We start from the raw sequence: 14,026 nt of genomic DNA, 5'->3' as shown, positions 1-14,026 counted from the left end.
AATTCTCCTAGGGAGTGCCAATTTATCACTTCTCCATTCAATCAGGTTTCTGCTGTTGTAAAGGAACGCAGGCTTCAATGTCAATGAGAGAGATATGCAATCAACTCAGTTCTAAAGATGTACAGTCAATATTTCTTTCCAACAGATCTGTTTTCAAGTCATATTGTTTTTGTGAATCTAATTTATCTAGAGCTACATGCATCTGAATATTTTTCACAGTCATTATCATTTCATCAAACTTTTTTTTTAAAAAAGCTTTCAACTAAGAATTGCATATTATCAGCAGTCTTTTTCCAGATATCAGCCACCTTTGCTTGTCTATAATCTAATACATTATTGTTCTGTGTAACTTAGCCAGGAAACAAAGAATGCTGAAGCAAGTGAAGAAATAAATAAAGAAGCAGGGAAGATATTTTCTGGATATTTTGATCCAAAATTAAAAGAAAAATTAAAAACATAAGCTCCAAATATTTTGCAAATCAATAAAATGCAAAAACGGTGGGAAGAATCCAATATTGACGTAAACCAAATGCACATTGACCCTCCAAGAACACACTGTTTCCTTGTGAAAAAGTGAAAGTTGTTCAAAACAACAACATAAATCAAAAGGAAAAAGAAAAAGAACAGATAAAGTCCAGCTGGAGTTAAAATAAATCAGCATTCAACCAACTGGTCAATTTTTATAGATAAAAAAGGAAAATAAAACAGAAGATTCAAAAACTGAAGTTGAAACCCAGGCATGCTTAAGAAAACGAACTGCTGAGAAGAAGATGGATTCCCAATGACTTTCTGACTGCTCCCAGAGGGAATCTTCAAGACTCCCCTTCCCAGGTGGGCCCACAACCATCTGAAAGCCATCTTGGATCATTCCTAAGTGCTCCCATTCAAATCCAGGGAGAAACACTGACTGAGAACCAGCTTTGGCAGCAAAATCAGCAGATCATCAGCAAGAAAAAGAAAAATTCCTACCATTCAGCAGCCCAGATGGGCGTTTTCTTAAGTAACCACCAGTGTTCAAGCTATGGCTGGTGGAGGGATGTCCAAGGACAAAATGGTGATCGAGGAAGGAAGGTGCTGGGCACCTAAGCATCCATCTTTCCATTACTCCCTCAAGGAGATAGGAGAGAGGGAGTACCCCTCTCGAATATAGCTTGTTTGGGGAACTGCTGGTTTCGTCTTAAGGAGCTGCACCATGCATCTTTGACTTTAGCCATTCTATTGGGATGCAGAGAGCTTTGGCACTATACCTTGAAACATACTACTATCATTCTCAGGTTTCAAAGAAAGTCCATGGGCCCTCCAGGCCTGGGAGAGGTGGGCGCCAGTCCCTATTTGACCAAGTAACTGCTATCACCTGAGGGATTCTTAAGCTCCAAGAAGATAGCCGCAGTACCATCCCAAAGAAAAGTGCCTTCTTTTCACTTCATCTCAAGGGGGTGAAGATGTTATGGTGGCTTCCCCAGAGGAAGGGTTTGGGGCGTTGGGTCCTGCACAGTTCCCAAAAGGCTGAGATAGCAGATATCAGATACCAGAGATAGCAGATACCAGATATTGAAGACCATTACAACATATTTTTACTTGAAGTCAAAAGAGTCATCAAACTATATGTACCAACAACAACTCCCAAAACAAAACAAAAAGCAGATTACCCATAACAATAAGAAAACTTCAATCCAAAAAGAGATCACTCTGGCGGAAAAACAAATCTGGTCACGTTGCCAATTTCAAAAGCCGATACAAAAATTTATGCCACCAGATAAAGACCGAATGCATCAATTATCACATTAAACAAGAGGAAAACCTTCTAAGCACCAATTCCACCCGTGCTTTTTAAAATTTTGTAAACAACAAACTAAAAGACTCAAGGTCTATCCCACCCTTGATAGGACCTGATGGTAAAGACTGCAACGACAACACCACTAAAGCCAACATCTTTAACACATTCTTCAGCTCAGTATTTGTAAACAGCAATGGATCATGCCCAGTATTTCCTAGCCGTACCACAGATAACAACAATGATCTAATACATATCGATTTTACAGAAGACAATGTTGAAAAAGCACTACGCAATCTAAAACCATCTCTATCTATTGGACCTGATGGAATATGTGCCTACTTCTTAAAAAAAGCTATCCACTGCCATAGCCAAACCTCTAAGCATAATCTTTGAAAAATCTTTCAGGACCAGCTCCTTGCCTAACCTATGGTCACAAGCCACAGTCATCCCCATCTTCAAAAAGGGAGACCCAAGCCTAGTTGAAAATTACAGGCCAATCTCCTTATGCTGCGTCACCTGTAAAGTCATGGAATAAATTATTAACCAATCCATCATCCTCCACTTAGAGACAAACAACCTACTCTCCAATAAACAATTTGGTTTCAGAAAAAAACTATCCTGTAATCTGCAACTCTTACACTGCAAAAACATATGGACGACACAACTCGACCAGGGCAAAGCAATAGACGCAATCTACATAGACTTCTGTAAAGCCTTTGATTCAGTGGTACACGACAAACTACTCCTAAAAATAAAATCCTATGGTATCTCTGGACAACTGAATAACTGGATAGAAGCATTCCTGGCAAACAGACAACAAATGGTCAAAATTGGGAGCGTCCTATCAAATTCTGTACCTGTCAATAGTGGTGTCCCCAAGGCAGTGTTCTAGGACCAACTCTCTTCATACTCTACATAAATGACCTCTGTGACCATATTAAGAGCAATTGCGTTCTTTTCGCTGATGATGTAAAGCTGTTCAATACCACAGACAATACTGCTACCCTACAAAAAGATCTTGACTATGTATCAGAATGGTCAAACAAATGGCAACTTCAAATCTCAACAAATAAATGCTCTGTCTTACATATTGGCAAAAAAAATCAGAAAATAAAATACAAGCTGAATAGTCAAGATCTTGTTGATGACCCAAGCTGTGTAAAGGACCTTGGAATACTCACCTCTAATGATCTAAATGCTAGAGCCCACTGCAACTACATAGCCAAAAAGGCATTAAGAGTTGTTAACCTAATCCTACTTAGCTTTTTCTCTGGTAATATCACACTACTAACCAGAGCATACAAAACATTTGCTAGACCAATACTCGAATGCAGTTCATCAGTCTGGAACCCACATTACGTATCTGATATTAGCACAATTGAGAAAGTCCAGAAATATTTCACAAGAAGAGTTCTCCACTCCTCTACTGTTGTAGAATACCTTATGCCACCAGACTTGAAATTCTAGAACTAGAAAACCTTGAATTACGCTGCGTCTTCGGTCTGACTTAAGCATGGTATATAAAATCATACATTGCAATGTCCTACCTGTCAGTGAATACTTCAGCTTCAACCATAACAACACAAGAGCACACAATAGATACAAACTCAAAGTAAACCGCACCAAACTTGATTGCAGGAAATACGACTTCAGCAATAGAGTGGTCAATGTCTGGAATACTCTACCCGACTCTGTAGTCTCTTCCCCAAACCCCAAAAACTTTAACCTTAGCCTCTCTACTATTGACCTCACCCCTTTCCTAAGAGGCCTGTAGGGGGCGTGCATAAGCGCTCCAACGTGCCTACCGTCCCTGTCCTATTGTTTCTCTTATTCTTCTTTTATTTTTCTTATATGTACCCATTTCATGTATTCACAACTATGTATACACTTATATTTATTATCTTGTAAACAATTGGCAAATCAAATAAATAAATAAAATAAAATAAATAAATCTCCCCTCCTATCCACTTACACCTCTTTCCCCCTCTTTCCCCTCCCTTTCCATCCCTCCCCTTTCTTCTGCTTTTCTCTCCCTTTTCCTTCCTCTTCTCCCTTCCCATCCCCCCCCGTCCTCTTCCCTCTCTTTGTCCTTTCTTCTCCATCACTCTGACTGTCCCCCTTATCCTGATCTTGATAAATAAATAAATAAAATAAATATCTCTCATCCTCCTCCCATTCTGCTCATTTCTGGGACATTTAATCTCTCAGGATCCAGAAGAGACAGGGACAGGCTGCAGAGGATGCATTGGAGGCCAACATCTCTTCCAGCCCATGGGCAAAGATGGACGTGTTGTTTTCCATTGGGAAGGGAGCACCCCCCCAATTTGATTCTCATACCCTGAGTGTGCCATGCACTTTAGCCCTTGCTGGAGCCTTTCAAAATCCCCCTTCCATTTCCTTTTTCTTCCATCCTTGGACAGCTTTGTGCCCTGATTAAGCAGTCTGTGAAGGAGAGACTCTGCTGTTTACAGATCCATGATTTATAAGGCTCCTCTTCCTCTCAGGTTTTGTTTATCCAGCTTCTTGTCCAACACACATTTATTTATTTGATTTATTTGATTTGTCAATCGCTTACAAGATAATAGGTATAAGTATATACATAGTTGTGAATACATGAAATGGGTACATATAAGAAATAAAAGAAGAATAAGAGAAACAATAGGACAGGGACGGTAGGCACATTGGTGCGCTTATGCACGCCCCCTACAGACCTCTTAGGAAAGGGGTGAGGTCAGTAGTAGACAGTCTAAGGTTAAAGTTTTTGGGGTTTGGGGAATAAACTACAGAGTCAGGTAGAGTATTCCAGACATCGACCACTCTGTTGCTGAAGTCATATTTCCTGCAATCAAGTTTGGTGTGGTTAACCCTGAGTTTGTATCTATTGTGTGCTCTTGTGTTGTTATGGTTGAAGCTGAAGTATTCATTGACAATTGACAAGTCATTGCAATGTATGATTTTATATACCATACTTAGATCAGACCGAAGATGGTGTAATTCAAGGTTTTCTAGGTCTAGAATTTCAAGTCTGGTGGCATAAGGTATTCTGCAACGAGTCGAGGAGTGGAGAACTCTTCTTGTGAAATATCTCTGGACTTTCTCAACTGTGCTAATATCAGATATGTAATGTGGGTTCCAGACTGATGAGCTGTATTGGAGTATTGGTCCAGCAAATGTTTTGTATGCTCTAGTTAGTAGTGTGATATTACCAGAGAAAAAGCTACGTAGGATTAGGTTAACAACTCTTAATGCCTTTTTGGCAATGTAGTTACAGTGGGCTCTACCACTTAGATCATTAGAGGTGAGTATTCCAAGGTCCTTTACAGAGCTTGGATCATCAACAAGGTCTTGACTATTCAGCTTGTATTTTATTTTCTGATTTTTTTTGCCAATATGGAAGACAGAGCATTTATTTGTTGAGATTTGAAGTTGCCATTTGTTTGACCTTTCTGATACATAGTCGAGGTCTTTTTGAAGGGTAGCAGTATTGTCTGTCGTATTGAACAACTCTACATCATCAGCGAAGAGAACATAGTTGCTCTTAATATGATCACAGAGGTCATTTATGTAGAGTATGAAGAGAGTTGGTCCTAGAACACTGCCTTGGGGGACACCACTGTTGACAGGTACAGAATTTGATAGGACACTCCCAATTTTGACCATTTGTTGTCTGTTTGACAGAAATGCTTCTATCCAGTTATGCAGGTGTCCAGAGATACCATAAGATTTTAGTTTTAGGAGTAGTTTGTCATGTACCACTGAATCAAAGGCTTTACAGAAGTCTATGTAGATTGCGTCTATTGTTTTGCCCTGATCGAGTTGTGTAGTCCATATGTTTTTGCAGTGTAAGAGTTGCAGATTACAGGATAGTTTTTTTCTGAAACCAAATTGTTTATTGGAGAGTAGGTTGTTTGTCTCTAAGTGGAGGATAATGGATTGGTTAATAATTGATTCCATGACTTTACAGGTGACGCAGCATAAGGAGATTGGTCTGTAATTTTCAACTAGGCTGGGGTCTCCCTTTTTGAAGATGGGGATGACTGTGGCTTGTGACCATAGTTTTGGCAAGGAGCTGGTCCTGAAAGATTTTTCAAAGATTATGCTTAGAGGTTTGGCTATGGCAGTGGATAGCTTTTTAAAGAAGTAGGCACATATTCCATCGGGTTCAATAGATAGAGATGGTTTTAGATTATGTAGTGCTTTTTCAACATTGTCTTCTGTAAAATCGATATGTATTAGATCATTGTAGTTTTCTGTGGTTCGGGTAGGAAATACTGGGCATGATCCATTGCTGTTTACAAATACTGAGCCAAAGAATGTGTTAAAGATGTTGGCTTTAATGGGGTTGTCGTTGCAGTCTTTACCATTTGGTCCTATTAGGGGTGGGATGGACCTTGAGTCTTTTAGTTTGTTGTTTACAAAATTGTAAAAAGCATATGTGTGTGTGTATGTGTATGTATGTATGTATGTATGATATTCAGCTTTGTTCGGGTATTTTCCCACGTCCTTATAGTTGTGCTTTTAAAGTTGTAGCAACATTTCGGCAGAATCTCATCTGCCATCATCAGGCTTCTGTATAGTGTTCGTCTGTGTGTCAGACTTTCACAGCTGTTTCTGTTTTAAATTTCTTCAAATTCTCCCACATACTGTAAGGCAGGACTGAGAGCTCAGAGTGTCCCAGTCTCTAATCTAGCCCCTCAAACTAATTGTTTCGTCTTGGATTAAAAAAGCAAACAGATCTGTTTCAGAATGATGAACTGAGGGCACATGCTTTCATAATGCCCATCAAAAATATACAGGTAGTCCTCAAGTTACAACAGTTCATTCAGCAGGTGCAGACAGCTGAGATCTCGGAGAGTGAGGACTCAGATAAGGGGCCTGTGAGTGATGCAGGGATGGGGCCAGGACCATCAGGGAGTGGAGTGCTGCCTTTAGAGATTGTGGAGGCTGGCAGCAGTGATGCAGAGGTCCCCGAGGAGCCTGTGCCCAGTGCGTGTGTGCACAGGGCTGCTCGAAGGAAAGAGCAGCTGCAGCAGCACAGGCGACTCAGGAGTAAGACTACAAAGTAACAGCCCCTTCCTTACTAGATAAAAGCCAGCTGAGAAACCAGAGTTCTTTGCAGAAGGCAAAGAAGTTTGATACTCGAGCCTGGTGGACGTTAGAATATCTGAGTTGGTATTTGGAGACTCTTTGATTTATTGTTTAGGAACTTTATCTGTTGTTCTTGGCAGGGTTGCAAAAACTCGGCAAGGCTCTTCCGTATCGGAGCTAATTAGTTGGAAGCAGCCTTTTATCTGTGAAGAAACAGAATTTGTAAATGAAACAGTAAAAGGTTGTGCTGGTACCTTTGCTCTTGTGTTTACTCTCTTGGAACCAGGTTTGGGTCAGAACAAGGAGTGCAGGAGAAGTTCAGTAGGAATGCCTCTGCGCGTGTGCAAAGCATGCGTTTGCTGCGTGTGTGCACAAAGTGCCCATGCACACGTAAAGCAGGCCCACCAAGCCACGCCCACTGAACCGGTGGTAAACCAAGTTGAATCCCACTCCTGGTCAATGGGGGAGCCAGATTCACTGAACGACTGTGTTGCTAACTTAATTGCAGTGATACACTTAACAGCTATGGCAAGAAAGGTCCTAAAATGGAGCAAAGTTCACTTAACAAATGTCTTGTTCAGCAACAGAAATGTTGGACTCAGTTGTGATCATAAGTCAAAGACTACTTGTAGAATACTTGAAAAATATATGCTGCTCCTCGTGATCCGTAACACCTTTTCCCCATCCAAATTAGTGGTGAAGTCTGTTAGTGTATGTCCTTAGACATCACGGTGCTTCTGGTGGGATTCAGGTGTTTGCACGATTGATCGATTGATTTGTAAAATTTATTAACCGCCATCTTGCTCTACACAGCACCTCTGGGAGAGGTTCCTAAGAAGTTAATTGTCTCAGCTGCAAATTCTAAGGAAACAAGCCTGGATTGCTAAATCCACAACCCCCACCTGTAGTTTGCAGACAGTTCCTCTATTTGTGGGAAGCTCCTGGTTCTCCCTCTTTTGAAGTTTTACCTTCCCTTTTACAGTGAAGACCCCGTGTAAGATTGCTGCTGTTTCCCCGGCTGCTTTTGGGCCGTTCTGAGCTCACCCCCTCTATAAGAAATCTTTTCATTTTTAGAAGAAAAAAACTTAAAATGTAGACATGGCAAGGAAAATGGGGAGGTTTTAATGTTCCTCCGTTGAGCATCCGAAGTAACAACTCAGAGAATGTGAGGCACGTAGCCCTGCCGCTGAATGCAATGAAACTATTTCTGATAGTTTGGCTGACTTTTTATTTTTTATTTTATCAGATCACATGCAATCGGTTGCAAAATAAAACAGTTTCTTCCACTTGTTGCTAATGATTCAATCCACTCTCCACAAGTGTGCATATCATATGCTGGGGAGTGAGGAAACGATCAACTTCAAGCAGTGGTGATGCAAAATCAGCCCTGAGTCGTTTTAGAAGGCAAACTGCAGAATACCAGAATAACTATTAACGTGAAATCAATCTTAAAGGATTTATGAGAATGGAGGTGTGCTATAGAATCTGTGTGCAAAATTTGCATTGTTACTTGACTTAAATAGCAATAGCACTTAGACTTATGTACCGCTTTATAGTGCTTTGCAGCCCTCTCTAAGCAGTTTACAGAGTCAGCCTATTGCCCCCAACAATCTGGGTCCTCATTTTGCCAACCTCACAAGGATGGAAGGCTGAGTCAACCTGGAGCTGGGTGAGATTTGAACTGCCAAATTGTAGGTACCTGGCTGTAGAAGCAGCTTGTAGTATTGCACTCTAACTACTGCACCACAGAGGCTCTAAATACCATGTGTATCACATTTATTTTTAAGACAAGCAAAAATATGCAAACAGAATATCTAAAAAAACCTGAAGATTTTAAAATTAGAATTTAGAGGACATCTGCAAAATCAACAGCTCTTTTAGAAGGCCAGTTTATATAAAGTATTATATAATAAGATTGATCTTCCGGATAGATCTTCCGGATACATGATGTATCTCTATTCTTGTACTCTGGATAATTTTAGATAATGGAAATTTTCAACATTTGACAATTTCAATTATCAATATTGACATACATAAAATCCACTTATGTAGCAGCCCAATGAATCAAAAAACAAAACAATTTTAACGTCCTTTTGCAAACCAGATCTTAAGAAAAGCAAAGTTAAAAATGCACATTTTATCACCAATGATTTTTTTTTATTTTTCTGGAAACTGTCCTTGGCTTTGGTAAGAGCCAATAAGTGATATCTTACACACTGCCAGCAATATTAAGAGTATATGTTCATTTTATACACTGATCCCAACAGGGTGTTCAGTACAATTTTCACATTTTGAAACAAATGAATGAGGCAATTAATAATATTGGTTCTTTTTACTGGTATCTGTTGAAAGCTTTGGCAGAAGATCTTACCCTGTTTTTCTTTCAGCAGCCCTTCCCCGGGGGAGGGGGGGGTTCATTTTATTTACCCAGAAGTTCTTAGTTTTGGGTAACATTGGGGACAATCCAAAAATGTCCCTCATGAATAGTATTTTTATCCATTTGGTCAGCGTCAGTTTGCTCTAATGGTTAAGGCACCAGATTAGAAAGCAGGAAACTGTGAGTTTGAATCCCGCCTTAGCCATGAAAGCCAGTTGGGTGACCTTGGGCCGGTCCTTCTCTCTATCAGCCCAACCCACCACCCAGGATTGTTGTTGTGGAGAAAATAGGAGGAGGGAGGTGTGTTGGATATGTTCATCACCTGGAGTTATTTGTAAAAATAATAAAGGTGGGATGCAAATAAATAAATAAATAAATAAAGAGTGAATGGATTTTGCAATATAATATATATTATATATTGAAAAAAGACCTGAAAGCATGAATAGAAGAGATGATTCCACCAGACTGTCAATCATTTGGAAGCCTGCACTCACAAACAAAAAAATCTCCACACCACTAGCCAGGCAAACACCTGGGCACAGATCCCCCCTGACACCTCCAGCTCAAACACACCCCAACCAGGCACCCAGATGAAACCCAGCTTCCTAACAAATGATAGCCGTCCATTTACCCGGAGCCAAGCTGCACAAAAGGCCTCCAATAAAGGAACACAATGTTGCCAGCCAATCAAGATACAAAAAGAGCCACAAAACAGACAGAAGATATTAGAAACACCAATCAAGCAGAACACAGCAAACTCCAAGACCAATAAACACAGACCAAGATTCCCAACCAATCAGGATGAAGAAAAAAACATTCTGGCACAGCAATAGGCTGCCCCAAATATATATTGAGATCTGTTTTTCTGGAAAATAAGCTTACTTGTTCAGTGGAGATTTCTGCATATTTCTTTCCAGGCCTTTGTGGGTTAGCAGTTAATGGGATGATTTCTGTAATTGCCTTGTTTCTCATTCAGATTGCTTCATTCTGAGGCTACAATGGGTGTTAAGCATACGTGTTGCAAAGCCGTGCAATAAATAAGAACACAGCAATAGCCACTTGCAGCTTAGTTTATGCACTTTATGAGGCTTTAAGTACATATAGAATATGGAGCTGCATTGTGACTCCTCGTCTGCAATGAGGACTTGCATCATCTCAGAAATTGCAGCTCTGTTAACTGCAGGCTACAAAGCTGGTCTCCACTATCATCTTTACTTCCAAGAATAGTTCCAAACTTGAAACGGACACTGAGATGTCCCCCCAAAATAATCTATTTTATGATACATATACAAGTAATTGACTTACAACCAGAATTGGGGCCAGAATTTCCATTGCTAAGCAAGGCAACTGTTAAGTGAGTCATGCCTGATTTTATGAGGCACATTTGGGGCACATTTGTTAAGTGAATCATTGCAGTCATTAAGTGAATCCAGCTCCCCCCAGTGGCTTTGTTTGTCAGAAGCTGGCTGGGAGAAGGTCGCAAAGGATGATTGTGCGCCCCCTGGAATACTGCAACCACCGTAACTGCAAGCCGGTTGCCAAGCAACTGAATGTTGATCACGTGACCATCGGGATGCTGGGTTGGTCATAAGTACAAGGTCTGGGCATAAGTCAATTTTTTTCCAGCACCATTTTAACTTTGAACAGTCGCTAAGCAAATGGTTATAAGTCAGTCACTACCTGTACATACATAGAAGGTCGTGAATGACGCCTCTAATAAATCCTTTGAAATTTGGGTCGAGAATCATGATTTAATGAGGGCGATTGCTGGAGTCCTGACAACAAGGGTTTTGTGTGCTCAATAGGTGATGGGGAGGTCACATCAGGTGATGGTTTTGAGGTGGGTCAGGTGTGGGTCACATCCAGTGAGGGTCATTGGAAGTGAAGTGCTGGTTAGGAGGTGGGGGGTTGCATGGGTTGGTTGGGGGTCAGTGCCACTGCTGGTTGACTATGTGGTTGATTTAAATTCTGAGGGGTTCATAGACTGGTTGTAAGTCGATGTATCTGTTGATGGAATTGCTTGTGAAAACATGGAGGCTGTTTGGAAAGATGGTTTAATGGTGGACAGGACCACATGGCTTGGAGCGCCAAAGTGAAAATGATGATCACATGCTTCAAGGTGAAGGAAAAGATCAAGAAGAGAGGAGGAGGGCTGAAAGTGCCTGGGTTTTATATCTTCTGTTGGGATTTGAATTTGAGCTTGTATTCTGATTGGTTGTCAGACTCCCATGGGGCCATGCAGGGGCAACTCTGTAGGCTGTCCTGAGTCCCAGGCTTGGTTGAGCCTTGCTGGATGATGATGTAATGAAAGGGCTTTCGGCAATTCCTATAGTTCTACCTGGAGATCTTTGTTATGTAAAATAGGCTGGCCCAGGCCTTAATGGCCCACCCATTAACAAAGGTGGGGGGTGAGCTTCTGCTTCTGAGTTTCTACTTCTCTTTTTAGGGGAAATATTCTGCCTTTTTAGTATTTCCTGGGATATTTTATTTTTCTAGGAGAGGGGTGGGTTTTAACTTCCAACAGAACCAAAGGACAAAGATTTGGATTATAATCTACAACCCATACTAAACTAAATGCACACACAACTGTTAATATTTTTAAAAATAATAAGATACCATTAGTTGATTAAAAAGGATTGGGTCAGACAGTGGAAATATTAGTTACTATAGACGTGATGTTTCTAAATGCATTTATTCCTTATTAGAAAGCTAGAAAAGCAAAATTAATTTTTTAATTATCATTTCAAAAATCCATCCAAACATTTTTTTTTCCTTAGAAGAACTAGATACTCTTAGGGGGGGAAAGCATTACACTTGAAAAACAATGTTACTTCCATCTCAAAGAAAGAGCTATATGGCTAATTTTTTAATGGACAGATTGGAACCGGATATGTTATATATTCAGCTTTGAAAGATGATACTTTTAAACATATTATTTAGTTATTGGAAAGATAACTTGGATTGAGCAACTCCAATTTTGGGTGACTTCCTAGATAAAGAAGTCATATACCATTGCCTTCTTCCAAAACATCTTTTCAGTTTCCCCATTTAGCCTTCAGTTCTCCCATTCAACTACTAATTTCATCCAATCCTATCTAGCTTCTGCCAAGCCCACATAAGGTCATCTAGATCAGTGCCCCCCACCCCCAACCTTTCTTGTGCCACAGCCTGGTACCGGCATCACAAAATGATCCACGGCCCGGTACCGGCATCAGCACGCATGACCAAGGCAAGGTGAGCCGAGCTTCTCCCCGCCACCTTCAACTCCTCCTTTGTATCTTTTTTGTGCTTTCTTAATCTCCTCCGCCATTGGGACGGCTCTTCGTTCGAAGCCGCCCCCCCCCTTCGATGAAACTAAGGCGCGAGGATTCCTTCAGGACCCAAACGCCGCTTTCCAACCGGAAAAGCTCACCCGGAAGCACTTTCTCATTGAAACAAGATGGCGGTGCCCAGCAAACCGCGGCCCGGTAGAAAATGATCCACGGACCGGTACCGGTCCGGGGCCCGGTGGTTGGGGACCACTGATCTAGATGAAACAAAAATAATGGCAGGACACAAAGTCAAACTGATATGAATAAATGATCAAATAGCATAAAGGGAGGCTTTCTGGAGTTAGCAATTTAATGCAGTGCAACTGGGAGCATTATGATATGAACAATTTTATGCTCTTCGGATTTCCCTCTACCTTTTCACATCATTGTCTATTTAAAATTTTCAGAAAAGAAATATATTACTATAGATAATATAGATGCAGGAATTAGTTCCTATCCCCATCCAAAATTTAAAGGAAGAAACAGTGAAGTTCAATCTATATGAAGTTTCAAGGCAAGAGAAATGACTATATTTTTGTTTTTTTGTTAGATTATTTGAACTAAATGGTAGCGAATAACTTGTTACAGGAAAGGGAAGGGTTTGGATATCAAAGATCACTTATGTGTATGTGTGTGTATGTATGGATGGATATATATATATATATATATATATTCTTAAGTTATCGCGGGTATCTATATGTATGGCATTCAGCTTTGTTGGGTATTTTCCCATGTCATTATAATTGTGCTTTTAAATTTGTAGCAATGTTTTGGCAGAACCTCATCAGGTTTCTGTATTTGCTTGCCTTTTCTGCTTCTAATTCTTAATATGTTTCTGAGGAGTATGGAGAGTAAAATAACCAAAAAGAGAGAGTGGAAGAAACAGAACAAATTTAGATCTGGGGCAGTTTGTGCAAGATAAGATAAGATACCATATGCTAGAATTCAAACTTGAGAACAGTTTTCTTATGTAAATAAAATGGAGGCATTTTGCTGCCTGACAGTGTACTCTGGTGCAGAGTAAAAAGTTTGGTTGCTATTGCACAATTCAGATGTCAGATTATTCCATGAATCATGGAGGGAATCTAACTGTGAGGTGCTTAAGAGTTGATCCTGACTTGATGGCACATAATCAATTAATGAATGGATGATTATAAAATTCTATGTTGAAGTTTTATATACTTTCTAAAATCAACTCTCTGAAGAAATGCACTGCTACAGAGTAATATGAAAGTAGGAGGAGTGTTCCAAAATTTTTTTGAATAGATCAACCACTAAATACTAACATAGTTCTGTTTTTAAAAATCCACAGAACGTTGCAGATTGAGCTAAAATAAATAGCACTTTATCACCAATTTTACTTTGCAACAATAAGGGTAGGCAATCCATGATTTCGTTGCTAAATATAAAAAAATCAGAATGTAATACTGATTACAATTTTTCCACCATTTCTCTCAAACTGGAGCTTTGGCT

Source organism: Notechis scutatus, chromosome 4 (assembly GCF_049901735.1).
Source record: "Notechis scutatus isolate UNSWTSFEM ecotype Mainland chromosome 4, rNotScu1.2, whole genome shotgun sequence".
In the NCBI taxonomy this organism is placed as follows: Eukaryota; Metazoa; Chordata; class Lepidosauria; order Squamata; family Elapidae; genus Notechis; species Notechis scutatus.
Note: the sequence above shows the minus strand (reverse complement) of the source record.